This window comes from Sinohyriopsis cumingii, chromosome 3 (assembly GCF_028554795.1).
Source record: "Sinohyriopsis cumingii isolate HCF-2022 chromosome 3, ASM2855479v2, whole genome shotgun sequence".
In the NCBI taxonomy this organism is placed as follows: Eukaryota; Metazoa; Mollusca; class Bivalvia; order Unionida; family Unionidae; genus Sinohyriopsis; species Sinohyriopsis cumingii.
In genome coordinates this window covers 24,257,849-24,275,936 of record NC_142963.1, presented here as the reverse complement: position 1 = coordinate 24,275,936, position 18,088 = coordinate 24,257,849, and the positions used below count along the sequence as shown (strand labels likewise).

The following is an 18,088-nucleotide window of genomic DNA, read 5'->3' as shown; positions in this document are numbered from 1 at the left end:
ATGAACTGAAAAGTAATATAGTGGATTTAAGAAACCTAAATTATTAAAACTGGACATTAAGGAATCGGGTTCGAATCCAACCGTTAGGATCGGCCTGATCGGCTATCGTGGTATGTCCTTGGGAAAGGCAATTTACTTCAATTGCACTGGCACTAAATAACCAACTTGTGTTGCTGTGACGTAAAACAAACCTAAAGCACAAAATATCGATAGTTAAAAACAATAATAATTTTATAGAATTCATTACACAGTAATATAATCTCTGCTGTTGCTCGTTTTCAAGTCATAGGGACCTGATACAGGTTGTAACGACCAAAGTGTTATGATGAACATTAGTCTTTTGGTACCCTATCATGTTCAGTGGATACACTCATTGTAAACACTATTGGAGACAATAAACGGTTTTACTGTTGATTTACTGATGATAGAAATGCCTTTGTCTTGATACTGCAAAGTAAGATATTGTTTAAATTAATTCGTTAGGGATTACAGGGAAAATTATTTCGCTTCATCCGGCGAGAATGTATGAATACACGCCCATAAATAACAATATTATTGGTGAAAACATGCAATCTGAATCCCTTTCTCCTCAGCTGTAATGATCTTGAACGAGAAACGATCAATCGCAATAATAAATCTCTAGAATAAAGGGAATTAAACGTGTTTCTATTAATGTATGCCGATGAAATAATAATATTTTAGGAGAATATTCGAGGTTTTCAGTGATAAATAATTTAGAAATTTATTGAAGAAATGGAATTGAAAATTTGATACAAATAAACAAAATTGAGTTGCAGTTAGAAAGAATGCACGTGTAAGACAATATGAAAATGGCCGTATTAGGAAACAGAAATAAGTACGGATCAGTTTACGTATTTTATTACCTCCTTGGATTACGACAAAGAAATAAGTATAGATCAGCCTACGTATCTAATGCCCTCCTTGGATTACGGGTCCGCCACTCTGTCATCTGAGTTAGGACGGAAACTAAGAAAAATCCCATTATTTACTTTTCGAAATAAAGGACCGAACTGAATTTTCAGACACATGTTTTGCTATGCAGTGTTCTCTGAAATTGCTTTTCGAGACATATAACAGTCTGACATGTTTAACATTCTTTTTTGTGTTTAAGAATAAGTGCCTGTTTTAAACAACAAATCTTTAAACCTCTAGATCTCGCCCATACCAGTTGTACTCCATTTCTTCACCTTGATATGCTAGTGGTAAAAGTTCCTTCACAGTTTCCATGTACACTGGTGAACCTTATCCTCTAATGCGACACAAATATATAGGCATTAGGAAAGAAGTTTTTAGTAAAGGTAATAACATTTCAATCTTATTATTTTATATTATTAGGACAGAATTTTTTAAAGTAAAACTAATAAGATAGAAGTTTTCTCTATATTGTATTAAAAGTAATTTTTCATTAAATTATATTGAAAGTAATTTTATATTCATATATATTGAGATTAAATTCTATTATTTCAGTTTTACAATTATATACTGTAAGGATGCAAATTTCGGTCGATCGATGAAAAACACATTACTTTGGGTCAGAGAACAATTAAATAGATTTATGGGGACAGGTCCTTGTTAAATTGCTATCCTGCAATGATTTCTAATGTCTCTGTCGGGAGAGGATGTGATTCTTAATTAAGTCTTCGTTTATTTAGCAGCCAGACAGACTGTAATGTACAGGGCTAACTTCGATTTCATATCGGAGCTGTCATAATTGAAATTCTCCAGAACAGTTATTCTGGAAAGTAGAGGCAGGCTGACCCCAATTATGGCGCCTAGTTATAAAAGGCGGCAAATATATTACATCCCGATTGGCTACGCTAAAGACGATGCGTATTTCCCACACGAATTTCTGGGTTTTAAACTGCCCCCATTGAAAAATATAATTGGTCTGCATTTTTCCTGCAGGAGTGAAACTATAAGAGACTCTGGGAGTAAATTTGGACGAAATTCTCTCGTAAAAACATTTATCAAAAGGGCCGGATTCTGAAAAGTCAACGGACAAAATTCTGGCGGTATAAGCGAACATAGCTTGAAGCACGAGGTATTTGCGTTAATTTCATGTAATTTGTTGATACCAGTAGTATGGCTTGCATAAATTTATTAGGTTATATTTACATGAATTTATTTGTTTAAATTCGAAGTTCAATTTTCTTGATATAAATATAAATGTGTTTAAGTTCATCAGAATTCGTACAATAATCTTCTTTATATAAGTTTGACGAATTGGTTGAAGTTGTCTTGTTTGTATAGGAATTGGGTATAATAAGATTTCAGGCATTATTTTAGTTGATACGAGTTACGACAATCCGTTTGTATTCACCGATCTTAGATGATTTCTCGTAAGACAAAGACTTGAATGTGTGTATTCGCTGAAAATAGCCTATTTAAGTCATATAATCAATTTCATTCATTCATTTGTGCAATTGAGACGAGAATGGAACTGTTATGTCTCGTGTGCTGTTAATGTGAGTCAGGATCGAATAGCCATTATAAATTACATTAATCTTATGAAACTAGGTTTGTTTATGGTCTGCATGTTTAGCTGACCAGATAGCCTTGGTATCTGTCTGAATTCCGATATAACGATATCTGACCATAACGAGAGGAGAGTAATGATCTATTCCCAGTAGAAATAACCGACAGAAAGTTTAGGTTGCTTCTCTGTTTATTTTAAAAGGGGAAATAGCTCCACTAACGTATACAGTGACGTATCCACGTACCTAATGATACAAGTATCTACGTATCTACAGGCTTACGTATCCACCTACCGACACAAAGTTTGAGGGCCGGAAAGAGGCGAGACAGTAGGGAGGTTGGAGGAGAGAAACAAAAGAGCGGAAGGACCGAGAGGAACAACTACCGTGACGTTGGTGTGAACCGGGAATGCACAGGTTATGAAGTTGTATAAGGCAATGACTTCGCTTGTTCACTCGATTCTATGAAAAACCAATTATATCATTTAAACAGTATGGCTAATTATACAAATATATTTGTCTTTGAAATTCGGTGAAAGATTTATTTAAAAAAAGAAGTGTATCTTCCTAATGTAATGTGTTATCACAATTGTTTATGCAATTGATTAAAATGTTGTTTTCATATACGGGGGCTCGTGTAATTATGTTATATATATATATATATATATATATATATATATATATATATATATATATATATATATATATATATATATATATATATATATATATATATATATATATATATATCTGCTCAGATCTCTATTTATTCCACCTATCAGTTCCACACTTTATATTAATATTTACTCGATCCGGGCAATAACACCGAGGGCGATCATCTCCTAAATAACGAGATCAGAATAAAACGGACATCTTGTAAGAAGGTACAATCCGCCAAATAACCCACCCCCACAAGATGGGCTACATATAATATTTAATAAAGATTGCGCCTTTATGAGCGAAAAGGCAAAATTCTCTTGCACTATACATGTCCCTTGTATCGTAAGTCAGCAAATAAACTACACTCGGTAAGTTGTGTAGGTCGCTGAACTAACGAATTCCAAAAATTCCGTCTGAGTGGGTAAATAAGCTGACGTGACAAAATTATCTGTCTAATGACGTACATAGACTCAGACGGTAGTCTGTAAGAAACTATGAAGCCTCACTTTGAGATTCTGGCGCAACTCAAGAACTAGAAGTATGGCCATATTTGGCTGCGTCCTAATTAACTATATAAAAAGCGAGGAGATTTGTTTGACGAATTAGTCCGTTCGTCGGAATCTCAAAGAGGCTCGTATCGTTACAGGTAAAACACCGCCTACCGCCTGCGTACGATTTTTAAAAAATATAGTATAGGGATTTTTAGTGTTAAGATGTTAATCTAGCAACATTGGATTATTTTAATATTTCTTTACTATTCTTTAATATAATGTATTGGAAAGTTTAATTGTTTGAAGAACTTATATTTACTTGTAATTATATTATTGATCATAGTTTTAAAAAAACGACGTTCGCTACCAACTTCATACTCAGTAACAGATAATTCAGAAATAAAATACTCTTTAAATAATAGTGTTTAATATGTTGACATTTTAGATTAAATTCAGTAAAATATATTTCTACTAAATGATTGCGGTATTAGTCTGAAATATTGAATTTTAGATTCATAAGCTATCGTGAATTTATTCAGTATTTAATTAACTGTATTATATTCTAAAAAGCAGAAATTATGCAAATGTATGATGTTGGTAAGTGACGGAATATCGTAGTTTTATATGTATATCTTATATCCGTAATTTAAGTTAATGTCGATTGATTTTGGAATGTAATTTTATATGTTGAGTATTTCAATATAGTTAGTTCATTCGTCGGAATCTCAAAGAGGCTTGTATCATTACAGAATCCCATACCTCCGCTTGCCATATTCCCCAGATGTAGCCATATCTACGCCGTCATAAGTGACACCTCTTTTAAGAGAGCTTGAACTTCTTCTTCTCTCTCTCTCTTTCTATCTGGTCATGGGAAACAGCATTAATCTCATAAAATAGGCATTTCAAAGCAAGCTAAACATGCAGTGAAGAAAACTGAAATAAAGTAAAATTGTATTGAATACATGAATAAATGAAGTCGGCCAGATGATGGAAGAAGTGCGAAGTTATTAACGATATGTCTCGCCTCTTGCTTCATCCATCCCTTACACGACAACATATTTATTTCAAAGCAGTCATGGAGATGAAAATCGTCTAATAAATTTGGGGAATCTCTCTCTCTCTCTCTCTCTCTCTCTCTCTCTATATATATATATATATATATATATATATATATATATATATATATATATATATATATATATATATATATATATATATGTGTGTGTGTGTGTGTGTGTTTTAAAATGCGTGCAATGAAGTCTGTCTCAATTACCTCCTGTATGGAAAAAAGTGAATGTGCACAAACGTTTAAAATGGTACAGAAACAGTCAGTGTAAATGACAAATATGGTAAGCACGATGACGGATACACATATCAATCTGACATGATCACATTGCCAAGCAAAATCCTAAATTCAGTCAGTACTATTCTAGTTTGCCTTTACATTCCGTGTTATTTCGCATTACAATACTTATATGTAGACACAGAGAAACTGTTTTAAAAACACCACACGCATTATCAGTATATTCAATCTATGAGTTAAATAAATCCATCAATCATGTCGCTTAATTATTGCTTGTCATGTGTAATGCATGAACATGTAATAACTTATCCCTTGTCGTGACGAGCAAGAGGCTGTGTTGAACCAGTCTTAATATGCATTGACTCTTGTCTTGACGTGCAAGAGGCTAGGTTGTACCAATCATAATATGCATTAAGTATTGCCTTGACATACAAGAGGCTAGATTGTACTAATCTGAACATGCATCGACTCTTGTCTTGACGTGCAAGAGACTAGGTTGCACCAGTCTCAATATTCACTGACTCTTGTCTTGATGTGCAAGAGGCTAGGTTGTACCAGTCTCAATATGCATTGACTCTTGTCTTGATGTGCAAGAGGCTAGGTTGTACCAGTCTCAATATGCATTGATTCTTGACGTGCAAGAGACTAGGTTGTAACAGTCTCAACATGATTTGACTTTTGTCTTGACGTGCAAGAGGCTAGGTTGTACCAGTCTTAATATACATTGACTCTTATCTTGTCGTGCAGGAGGCTAGGTTGTACCAGTCTTAATATATATTGACTTATATTGACGTACAAGAGGATAGGTTGTACCAGTCTTAATATGACTTGATTCTTGTCCTGACGTACAAGAGGCTACGTTGTACCAGTCTTAATATACATTGACTCTTATCTTGACGTACAAAAGTCTAGGTTGTACCAGTCTCAATATGCACTGACTCCTGTCTTGGCGTGCAAGAGTTTAGGTTGTACCAGTCTTAATATGCATTGCCTCTTGTCTTGACGTGCAAGAGTCTAGGTTGTACCAGTCCTAATATGCATTGACTCTTGTTTTTACGTGCAATAGTCTATGTTGTACCAGTCTTAATATGCATTGACTCTAGTCTTGACGTGCAAGAGTCTAGGTTTTACCAGTCTTAATATGCATTGACTCTTGCCTTGACGTACAAGAGGCTAGGTTGTACCAGTCTTAATATACATTGACTCTTATCTTCACGTACAAGAAGTTAGGTTCTACCAGTCTAAATATGCATTGACTCTTGTCTTGACGTGCAAGAGGCTAGGTTGTACCAATCATAATATGCATTAAGTCTTGCCTTGACATACAAGATGCTAGAGTGTACCAATCTGAACATGCATTGACTCTTGTCTTGACGTGCAAGAGACTAGGTTACACCAGTCTCAATATTCACTGACTCTTGTATTGACGTGCAAGAGGCTGTGTTGTACTAGTCCAATATGACCTGATTCTTGTCTAGAGGCACAAAGAGGCTAGGTTTTACCAATCTCAATATGACTTGACTCTTGTCTTGATGTGCAAGAGTCTAGGTTGTACCAATCTCAATATGCATTGACTCTTGTCTTGACGTGCAAGAGACTATGTTGTAACAGTCTCAACATGACTTGACTCTTGTCGTGATGTGCAAGAGGCTAGGTTGTACAAGTCTCAATATGACTTGACTTTTTTCTTGATGTCCAAGAGGCTAGTTTGTACCAGTCTTAATATTCATTGACTCTTATCTTGATGTACAAGAGGTTAGGTTGTACCAGTCTTAATATGCACTGACTCTTGTCTTGACGTGCAAGAGACTAGGTTGTACCAGTCTCAATATGCACCGACTCTTGTCCTGACGTACAAGAGACTAAGTTGTACCAGTCTCAATATGACTTGACTCTTGTCTTGACGTGTAAAAGGCTAGGTTGTACCAGTCTTAATATATATTGACTTATATTGACGTACAAGAGGCCATGTTGTACCAGTCTTAATATGACTTGATTCTTGTCCTGACGTGCAAGAGGCTAGGTTGTACCAATCTTAATATACATTGACTCTTATCTTGACGAACAAAAGTCTACGTTGCACCAGTCTCAATATGCATTGACTCTTGTCTTGACGTGCAAAAATCTATGTTGTACCAGTCTTAACATGCACTGATTCTTGTCTTGGCGTGCAAGAGTCTAGGTTGTACCAGTCTTAATATGCATTGACTCCTGTCTTGACGTGCAAGAGTCTAGGTTTTACCAGTCTTAATAAGCACTGAATCTTGCCTTGACGTACAAGAGGCTAGTTTGCACCAGTCTTAATATACATTGACCCTTATCTTGACGTACAAAAGGCTAGGTTGTACCAGTCTTAATATACACTGACTCTTATCTTGATGTACAAAAGTCTAGGTTGCACCAGTCTCAATAAGCATTGACTCTTGTCTTGACGTGCAAGAGTCTATGTGGTCACCAGTCTTAATATGCACTGACTCTTGTCTTGACGTGCAATAGTCTATATTGTACCAGTTTTAATAAGCACTGACTCTTGCCTTGACATACAAGAGGCTAGGTTGTACCAGTCCTAATATACATTGACCCTTATCTTGACGTACAAGAGGCTAGTTTGTACCAGTCTTAATATACATTGACTCTTATCTTGACGTACTCTTATCTTGACGTACAAGAAGCTAGGTTGTACCAGTCTTAACATGCCAATGCATTGACTCTCTTGCCAGTACAAATATGATTTCCATGATTAATTTGTATTGTCTGTAGTGATTCTCAGTGGCTTCGTGCAGCACTGCGCTAAAAAACATATCAAACAGATAACATCACCTGTAGTACTAGACTAAAAGACAGAAAAAGTAGGTAACATCACTTATTGCACTCGCTAAAAGTCAGACAAAATAGGTAACATCACCTGCGTCACTCCGCTAAAAGACCGCTCCGGTGGCCTAGTGGTTAGAGCGTCCGCCTCGGATGCGGAAAGTCATGGGTTCGATCCCCGGTCGAGTCATACCAAAGACTTATACAAATGGTACTAACACACACGATACCCAATAAGATTTGCTCGATGCTAAGTTTTACATTTTACAGATTAAGCGAACATAAACCGTAATCTGCTGGCACATCATGCGACGGTGTAACTAGGTTACTACTGTTCTCTTTTTTACGCGTTATTTACAGGTAACGATGGACCATCTCCATGATTGTAAAATAATTTTGCATATCCAGCTAGTTTTAAGGTGATTAAGTGTGTATGCTTTCAAATAAACCAGTGCCGATCATATAGAATTTCGAATCTCCTCTGTTGTCTTTAATGGCTCATTTAGATAGCTCTTTTCGCTGCCAAGTGTAAGAAAACGTTTGTCCCCGTACGTTGTTCCTAGTTCTTGTAATGACCACATCCATCTCTATTTATGTAAATCTTCGAACCATAAGTCTATTATTAAATTTCAATCGTCGTAATTTTGTTGGCTATTTTTAAGTAACATCTGACTCCAAAGACACAGACAATGTCAGCCAAAGGAAATATATTTTCCAGCTTTACCCTGAACAGCTTTTTTCATGTGTCTAGATGACTATGCAAACACTATGATATTAAAAATTAAATAACTTAAAATTTCTGAGTGCCCATGACCAAGCCTATATTTATCAGTATAGATGAAACCTGGATGTCAGCTTCTGTATAGAGAAAATGATATGAGCCGCGGCATTTTCTGAACCTGCATGTGTTTGAAAAGTGCTTTCAATTCCGGACCAAAGAGCCAAGTGCTAATTTTAGTAACAAATGTTCAAAACTAAAGACTGTTAAAGGACTGAAATTCCATCAATAAAACAATGTCTCTTTTCTTTTTCACTTACTACAAGGATAAGATCTCAAAATATTCTTTTTCCTAAAATATAACTTACATTATTAACCAATCCTGAACAGCCAAACCCATATATATATATATATATATATATATATATATATATATATATATATATATATATATATATATATATATATATATATATATATATCTAGGCTGGTTCCCATTTTTCCATGTAACTAGTACCGTGTGTATTATATGCTACATACATATTGAGGCAGATATGGCGTTTGGAGAATCATCCTCTGAGATAAATGGATGGAAATAAGTTGATTTTTGTTTTTAAATCTATGGATTCCTGGCCAAGGTAAAGTTATTTTTCTCTGTTTAACAACGGATCAATGCATGCCTTGTGAATCCACACAATTATGGGGATCATGATACATTTAACTGACGTCAGATTGCTGCCCAGAATACAAGGGTCTTTGATTAAATGATCTGATGATAAAGTAGTATTGGGTTTAATGATGTTGAGAGAGTACAACAGAGCGTGGAATTAGGAATTTGCCACGTCCCTTCTGTGACAATGTCAGTGCGGCTTACCAGTTTCGCTGCTTAAAGAAAGCAAACTTATAAACTTGAGCAAAGTTAAAGCAGAATTTTATACACATATCCGGGATATAATTTGCGCTTATATAAATTTACATAAAACAACAGATGTCGTTAGGGATCATCGATTTCTGTGTCTATAAAAATATTTTCCAGCATCCGCAACAAGTTGGAATAAACTAGTTGAAACATAATAAGTTTAAAGCTTTAATTCCTGCAGATACGGCCATGTAAAGTTTTGCAAACGCAACGGTTTTTGTGTTTTATTTGTTTGTCTTGTCTATGTTTTGTATCTGCTTTTTAAAAAGACTCATTAAGAGTCGAAAGCGCTCAAGCTAGTAAGATACTAGTTTTGCACTGTTCGTAGTCCGTTTATTGTATTTATCTTAATCAATCCCTGATACACTTGATCCCTTGCTGGATCCAGTGCACTTGAAAGGACTGTTATATATATTATGTTGTAACCCGGTTTGTGGGATTTATTCGCATGAGCAAATCCACATCATTTTGAAAGGTAAGAGGTGCAAATGATGCACGATAAAACATATGTGTAGTGGAAAGAACAAGCAAAATGAAACGTTTTCTTCATTTGAGTTTTGGCCCAACTCATCAAACATCTTCAACTATCACAAATACACGTAGGTCGCTTAGTTATTACTAAACCGCAAAAATTAAACATCCATTGTAAACCAACATCACGCCAACCCCAAAGTGAACAAAATAGGTAGTCTTGATCTCCAGCTTGAATGATTCTCTCTCAGAAGTCCCACCTGCTGTAATTTGCAAGAATTCCATATTAGTGCGGTACCATGGAAATAGTCGTACTCAGAGGTTTGTTTGACGAGGCAGTCCCATCTGTCAGTAGTAAACTGAGCGAATGCCAACAGATGAAAGAGTAAAGTAGAAAGAAATCATCATATCCACCAATCATTAACGATTCTTCTTGACATCCAATCAAAATCTGTCGGTCACACTAATCGTTGACAGAGAATCTACTAAAATGAACTCGACTTCCATCTTGCGTTTTGTTTATATCATACAGTTGTTCCTTTCGAGTGCGTATGCTCAAAATGGTGACGAACTAATGTGAAAGTGAGAAAAAAAAATTGATGACATGGTTTACTGATTCGTGATATGCAGACTTTTGGGGTATTTTTGTTACCTAGCCATCCTTCATATTTTTAATCTTGCTGAGATCTATCTATATAAGATATTTACAGAATATTGTCGACCTGACTTACTATTAAATAAGGCCATAACCGAGCAACATTTGCCACGGACTTGTAATCAAAAGTACACGTTTGCCCATCGCTGTTCACCATGTTGCCAAAAAATTCAGGTCCATTTTTTAGAACGACGTGGACATTTTTAGGTATGCGGACAAGATGAAGCAATTGTTGGCAAAGAATGATATCCTTGCCAAGACAATTTCCTAACGTAATAGACTGATATTTTGAAGACATTGGACCTGAGACCATCAGTTGATATGATTCACAACCAGAATCCGTTGCTAGAATCCTTCTAGAATCCGTCGTCTCAGAGCTTGAAATTTCCAGTCACTGAGGTTTAGAAGGAAACAAGTTGATCCTTTCATTCATCGTTGGTTCCTCCTGATACAAGATAATAGTTCATGGTAAAGATGTATGAATGGAAAAGGACTGAGTGCTTGAGAAAAATGCAACGTGTTCTCGTGTTGCTATTTATCTCTGTCTGCCATAGATGCCATTCCTCCACTAAACTCCTTCTTCTTTTTTTTCTCATCAAGGTCTGAACCTATTGCCTAACAAACAAGTCATCTTTACAATTTGTGGATGAGTCTTACGAAAAACTTTTTCTAACAAGTACTGTGCATAATCTGAGAAAACGTGCGGTACAACCGTGGTTATATTCCAGACAAATCAGTTACATGTGGTTAGTTTTCTTTTTAAGTACAAAAGCAAACGTACGCACAGACGGACGATGTATGATAGATTTGGCATAACTGAAGACTTTACAATGGCGTCAAAAGGCATACCATAAGCTTGTTTTGCCAGCGAACAGATGGGCGATTAATTAACGAAAACGAATAATAATAATAATAATAATAATAATAAAAATAAAAATATTTATATCTTGAGAAAGTGATAATTAAAACAAAATCCAATCCCCCTTGTGATCAGCAGTTATTTATACATGTACAAAGATATAAAATGCAGCTCGAAAACAAGAAACCACCGTGTACACAAACATACATGATGACAAACCTATAAACATATTCTTTCACACACACACACACACACACACACACACACACACACATATATATATATATATATAGAGAGAGAGAGAGAGAGAGAGAGAAAGAGAGAGAGAGAGAGAGAGAGAAATCAACATCACGAGACACTTTAATACAGTATACAAATATACAACAAAGCTTATTAGAACTTGTACTGGATAACATCTGGTCTGCATCCGTTGCAGACATATGTGACGTAATAATGGCACTGATGACACATCGTTAATATTTTTAGAAAAACAGTTCCAAATAAATGGATAAAAGCAGCCAATCTACTTTTATAAGTGTCTCCTGTCGTGACCCTCATTCATCGCTATAACCTTGCTTTGACTTTTGGAAATTGCTTTGACGTGATATAAAAGGAAATGACAACGCTTAAAACAGATGCTTATTTTGATGTGGATTGGAAATGCATACAGATGCTTTTTTTATAGGGATTGGAAATACATACAGATGCTTGTTTTGATAGGGATTGGAAATGCATACAGATGAGATTATTTTGATAGAGAGTGGAAATGCATACATATGCTTATTTTGATAGGGATTGGAAATGCATGGAGATGCTTGTTTTGATAGAGATTGGAAATGCATACAGATGAGATTATTTTGATAAAGATTGGAAATGCATACAAATGCTTATTTTGATAGGGATTGGAAATGCATACAGATCCTTGTTTTGATAGGGATTGGAAATTCATACATATGCTTGTTTTGATAGGGATTGGAAATGCATACAAATGCTTATTTTGATAGGGATTGGAAATGCATAAAAATACCTATTTTGATAGAGATTGGAAATGCATACAAATGCTTATTTTGATAGGGATTGGAAATGCATGCAGATGCTTGTTTTGATAGGGGTTGGAAATGCATACAGATGCTTGTTTTGATAGGGATTGAAAATGCATACAGATGTTTATTTTGATAGGGATTGGAAATACATACAAATGCTTATTTTGATAGGGATTGGAAATGCATAATAATGCCTATTTTGATAGAGATTGGAAATGCATACAAATGCTTATTTTGATAGGGATTGGAAATGCATACAGATGCTTGTTTTGATAGGGATTGGAAATGCATACAGATGCTTGTTTTGATAGGGATTGAAAATGCATACAGATGCTTGTTTTAATAGGGATTGGAATTGCATACAAATGCTTATTTTGATAGGGATTGTAAATGCATGTAGATGGTTGTTTTGATAGGAATTGGAAATGCCTGTAAATGGTTATTACTAGATGCCATCTATTAACGAAGACAGTAGCAATGTTAAACTGGTCACAAGCCTGCAGTCCCTTACAGTGGTCTGGTACGATTCAAAATGACGGACTATTTCTAACTCTTTTACCTTTATTTTAAACTTTACCCTTTGTTTCCTTAAAGGTCTTTCACATTAAGCGTCAGAAGACAAAGAGTATAACGGGTAAGGAGACCTTACCTAAACTTGACTTGAGATGCAGGGAGTCCTTACGTTAACTTGCTTAGAGCTGCTGTGAGCTATTATTGTATCATGCTTAGAGTTGCTTTGAGTTCTTACCTTGACTTGATGAGCGCTACTGTGAGTCCTCACCGAATCTTGCCTTGCTTAAAGTGGTTTTGAATCCGCATTGCAACTTGAGTAGGATTATTATAAGCCCGAGCCGTATCTTTTTTAGCGTGAATCCTCATCTTACAGGACGAAAGTTACATTGTATTCTTACCGTAACTTGATGTAACGTTCTATTATTAAAATCACCCATTGCCTCTCTGTTTCCTCTATCCTGTAGCGATATATTAAAATAAACGATGTGAATAATTTTATCAAAGTGTATTCTCATCAAGTTAATGACTAAAAATGATTTCAGTAATTTAATCCCTTCTTAATCTTTGCCTAATGTCGAAAGGTTCAAGTTCCTGAAAGAAAAATAATTCGAATCCTGTAATATTACACCTATCTGTAAAGCATAGAAACCACGCATCGTTAGCCATGACTTCAAAAGGTTTGTCTTAAACAAAGACTTGCATGACAGTTACAGACAGAAGAGGTGTGCCGATAATTTATAAAGAACAAGGAAGGGCATAAAACATGACTTCATTCTTTACGTCAAAGTATTGTACCATTTTACTATTTATTTTTCTTTTCTCCTTTCTCTCTATCTTTCTTTCTCTCCTTGTTTGTTTGTTTGTTTGTTTCTCTTTTTGTTTGTTAATATTCGTTTTATTGGTACAGAATTATATGTGTGGGTCAGAAGAGACATTTTGTAACAGTTTCGCGTGCTGCATTCATATCTTCAAATATCCGTGAGTGTCAATTTTGAAGGGTTTACAGGCTTATTGCTGCTAGTGAAATGAAGTTCATAAAATGACAGATCTGTAGAAACAGCCAACCAGTCCACTTCTCGGAATTGTCAATTTTCTTCTCATTCTATCATATTGTAAAAACTGGGTAAAGGTGACAATTAGTCGTGGCTATTGTGGAAATCGGGTAAAGGTGCCAAGTAGTCTTGGCAATTGTGGAAATCGGGTAAAGGTGCCAAGTAGTCTTGGCTATTGTAGGAATTAGGTGAAAGTGTCAAGTAGTTCTGACTACTATAGAAAGTAGGTAAAAGTGCCAAGTAGGCCTGTCTGTTATAGAAAATATGTATAAGTGCAAAGTAGTCCTGACTATTTTAGAAATTTCAAGGATGAGTTATTAATCTTTGACAATAATGTTTAAAAAATAAATCCTCAAGCACTCAAATTATGTTCAAAATCTAATTACTCAAGACGAACATGTTACAATCTCTCGTTTAAAAACCTAAGAAGATGCGAGAAAGTATTCCGCGTATGCCAGTATGGGTGAGCTGACGATAAGAAGAGATGCAGTCAGTAGCAGCATTTATTTATTTGGTAAAATGAACATGTGATATACAACAATTTGGACACAAGACATAAAACATACAGTTGACAACATAAAAACAATACACGAGACAAAATAATAATATGCACAAAAATGCATGCATACATATTCTACAAAAGAGATAAGCACTGCACATGTAAAACAAGATATGTTGATTACAGGGTTATTTCCTACATCTGGTTCACGAAGGGCAATTACTTTAAAATCAACATTTAAGAGTATAAGTAACTTAAAATATCAAGTTGCAAAGACGGAAGATTACAAGCCATGTAAACAAGATCTATAATTTAATGGCGGTCCAAAACACTGTTCAGCCAAATGGAAATAACTATAGTTCCTTGGAGGTTTGAATAGGTTCCATAAATATAACTTTTGCTATGGGGTAGGGAGTAGGGGGGATGGTTCTATTTATTTTTAAATAAGGCAATTACCTGACATTGGTACTTTAAAAAGAGAGCAAATTCCTTTCTTCAGTAACTTCAGCTTCTTCGGTTTTGCGACACTTTACTGTAGTTTTAAATGTTTCTGTTTCCATTCCTTGATGATGGCATTCCTTGATGGCATTCCTTGATGATGGCATTCCTTGAAGGCATTCCAATCTTTAATTTCATTATGCTTTAAAGTCCAAGAGGATACGCTGTTTAATCTTGATACTACAAAAATCATGCGTACTGCTCTAACATCGTAACGGTGATGGATTTATACTCTGAGGAATACTGCTAGACAAATATGCTGGCCCACTGTTATTCATTCAAAAGAAAAACTGCAACGTCTATATAGAAAATCTGGCATATTATTAACTTTATTCATAAAAACCTTATCTTATTACCACTCCAGATAGATGTAGTTAAAAAGATCTAAAGGTTTTTGTTTTTTATCTTGCAGGAAAATACCTAAGACTTGAGCAACTGCATGCTTCGCTAAAACTAATTCATGCTTGTTTTTACTACACCTTCCAAGTTATAAATCTACCTGACTCGCCTCCGCTTCCAAAACACACTGACCCAGTGATCCTTCTACGCAGTCTGTCACATGCTTGACGTGTCTTCTCGCTATGACTACATTTCTGATGCGTAGGCACTGCAATTGAGCATTTGTTACATTGGTCACCTTTGACCCGCCCTTTTGAAGCCCATGGAGGGAGACCTGAATGACACCCTTTGCACATATAGTTACCACAGGGCAACACAATTACAGAACTTCATAGCGGTTCAGGAAATTTGTACTTATTATTGATCGTTATTTTAACTGATATGCACCGGTCCGGCTAATATAATGAAGCAATTATTGGGGCGTACCATACCAATCACCAACCTGATTTCCGGTAGCATGTTAGGAGGGGATATAGTAATGGACAAACGGACATAAGGACGGAAGGAAAGATAGATATATAGAGTGAGTATCGCAATATACCACATGTTTTCAAAAAGCGTGGGGATAAAAAGATACATACAACTAGCTATTGTAGATTGTGTGCATGTAAACAGATCTCTCTCTCTCTCTCTCTCTCTCTCTCTCTCTCTATATATATATATATATATATATATATATATATATATATATATATATATATATATATATATGAACTTTAGGAAGATAGCCCCTTCCGAATAAATGTGAACTTAAAGTACAGTAAGATAAAATAGGAAAAGATAGTGATGTGAAATGCCATTAAAGGTACATACAATAGAAAATAGAGATAACATATATAAAATCCTTAAATAGGTATTTTCAGCAAATAAATATAGATGACAAACTACAATAATTCTTCTACTGAAAAATCAGCAAACAAAACGGAAAAACGAAATACAAGATACCAATGTTGTAGATATTGCTTCTTTTAGGAAGCATTTTGCTTGGGGAAAATTACAGACGCAGTTGGACGTATTAAAGAATTTGATGATTCGACATTTAAATGAACATATGGTAGAAAATGTGATTATTGGAGATTTAAATATTCACTAGACACAACAGTTTAATACAAATACTTCAACCAACATCTTAAAATAAGAAAAAATAAATACAGAGTACGGAAAACAAAATGTAGAAAGCATACAAAACGGGATATAAAAAAATAAGAGAGAGAGAGAGAGAGAGAGAGAGAGCTGATGTTAACCAATCACAACAAAGGCGCCAGAAACAGAGCAAAATCAGATTGCTGAAGATAATGGTAACTAGCGAAGGGAGATGGAGCGAACATTTATAATTTATATTATTTTTCTATACACACCACAAACAATGGCACAATACAACATTTTATTACATTTTCATTTTTTCCGTTAATTTTGTATAGTGTTAGAATTGTGCAGTATTTTTCCGTACTGCGCGCATTCATATTACACGACACGTTTGTCTAGAAATAGTATCGTGTATTAGGAACTATTTTGTAAACAAACAGTATAAGCTCATGTAGTAGACGTTTTGCTTTTAGTTTATTAGATTTGCTTGCGGATGAACTAAACAAGCTGTTTCGTCCATCTGAAAGTAGAGATGAAAAAGTTAACGATGTGGACGAGTTAACCGCGTCACAAATGAAACTTTCAAACAGGCAAACGTCTGAACGTGATGTTCACATTGTCCACAAACGTGAGAGTCGCACTATCGAAAAACCATTCTGATTATAGAGTTATTTAAGTTAAATGTTCATCACTTTTCGCAAAAAGAATGGTTCAGACTATGATCAGCGCTCTCTAGGGTTTATAATAATAGCATAGAAAAGCATAGTAAGCCCAATGGCTTTCGTGTATTTATCATATACGTACCATTTTACAAGAGGTCGGTCAAAATACTAAAATCGAGAAAAAAAATGGAACTGAAGGTTTCGGTAAGAAACTACGAGAATCACAACCGATAAGTCAGGACAACGAAAAGATCTTTATCTTCTACCTGTTACACAGTAGCTGCTTTGCAAATTTCCAGTTTAAGTTTTTTGATAAATGTTGCGATTTAGAGTAGAGATATTATCCATACAGGTCGTGAACTTGGCTGGGGTCCCTCCAACAGAAAGCTCGCAAGTGACAGAGTATAAACAAGTGTCTTCTTTAGCTGGTAATAAGAATGGCAATACAATATACTTACATTTTCGCATCTCGAATTTCCTCAAAATGTTCTTTGTTAGTTCTGCAAATCCGAATTAGATTGCCCATGTCATGAGTTCCAAAAGGTGATACACGCCGCAAAACTGTAGTGTAAGTTCAACTACATTTCCAACAGAATCATATCCTCCTTACTGCAATTAAAACGTAATTAATGTGATATTACATAGCGTCTTTTGATAATTTAAATTCAAACAATTAATATTTTTCGCATATTATGATTCTAAACAATCAATGATGGAACAGAGGTACGATTGATTCAACGTTAGTCCACTACTCAAATCACATGTACATCGTACGGAATTGGCTCAGAGAATAAATGCAGTCCATCACAAGCAGAAAAACAAAAATGAGATGGATCAACAGAAAAACAAAATTGATTTATTCCAGACCAACTGGAAACGTTGTTTCAATACGCACTCATTCAAAATATGACTTTAAATTTCAGTTTTAAGTAGACAAAACGAGATTTGTTTAAA

At 35.2% G+C, this 18,088-nt stretch overlaps 1 protein-coding gene across 10 annotated transcripts in view; it reads right to left on the bottom strand.

Moving 5' to 3' along the window:
• The window catches only part of LOC149802549 (uncharacterized), a 39,382-nt gene extending 21,643 nt beyond the window's left edge, over positions 1–17,739 (bottom strand). For 4 of the 10 annotated variants that reach the window (XR_016420048.1, XR_016420051.1, XR_016420049.1 and 1 more), the window contains exons 1-5: positions 17,593–17,739; positions 14,946–15,254; positions 13,174–13,396; positions 4,406–4,579; positions 2,882–2,957 (exon numbers count right to left, since the gene is read on the bottom strand). The gene's annotated coding sequence lies outside the window, so the exon portion shown is untranslated. The remainder of the gene's footprint in view (positions 1–2,881; positions 2,958–4,405; positions 4,580–13,173; positions 13,397–14,945; positions 15,255–17,592) is intronic. The other 6 variants (XR_016420057.1, XR_016420058.1, XR_016420053.1 and 3 more) reach the window with 5 other exon arrangements.
• Between the last annotated feature and the right edge of the window lie 349 nt (positions 17,740–18,088).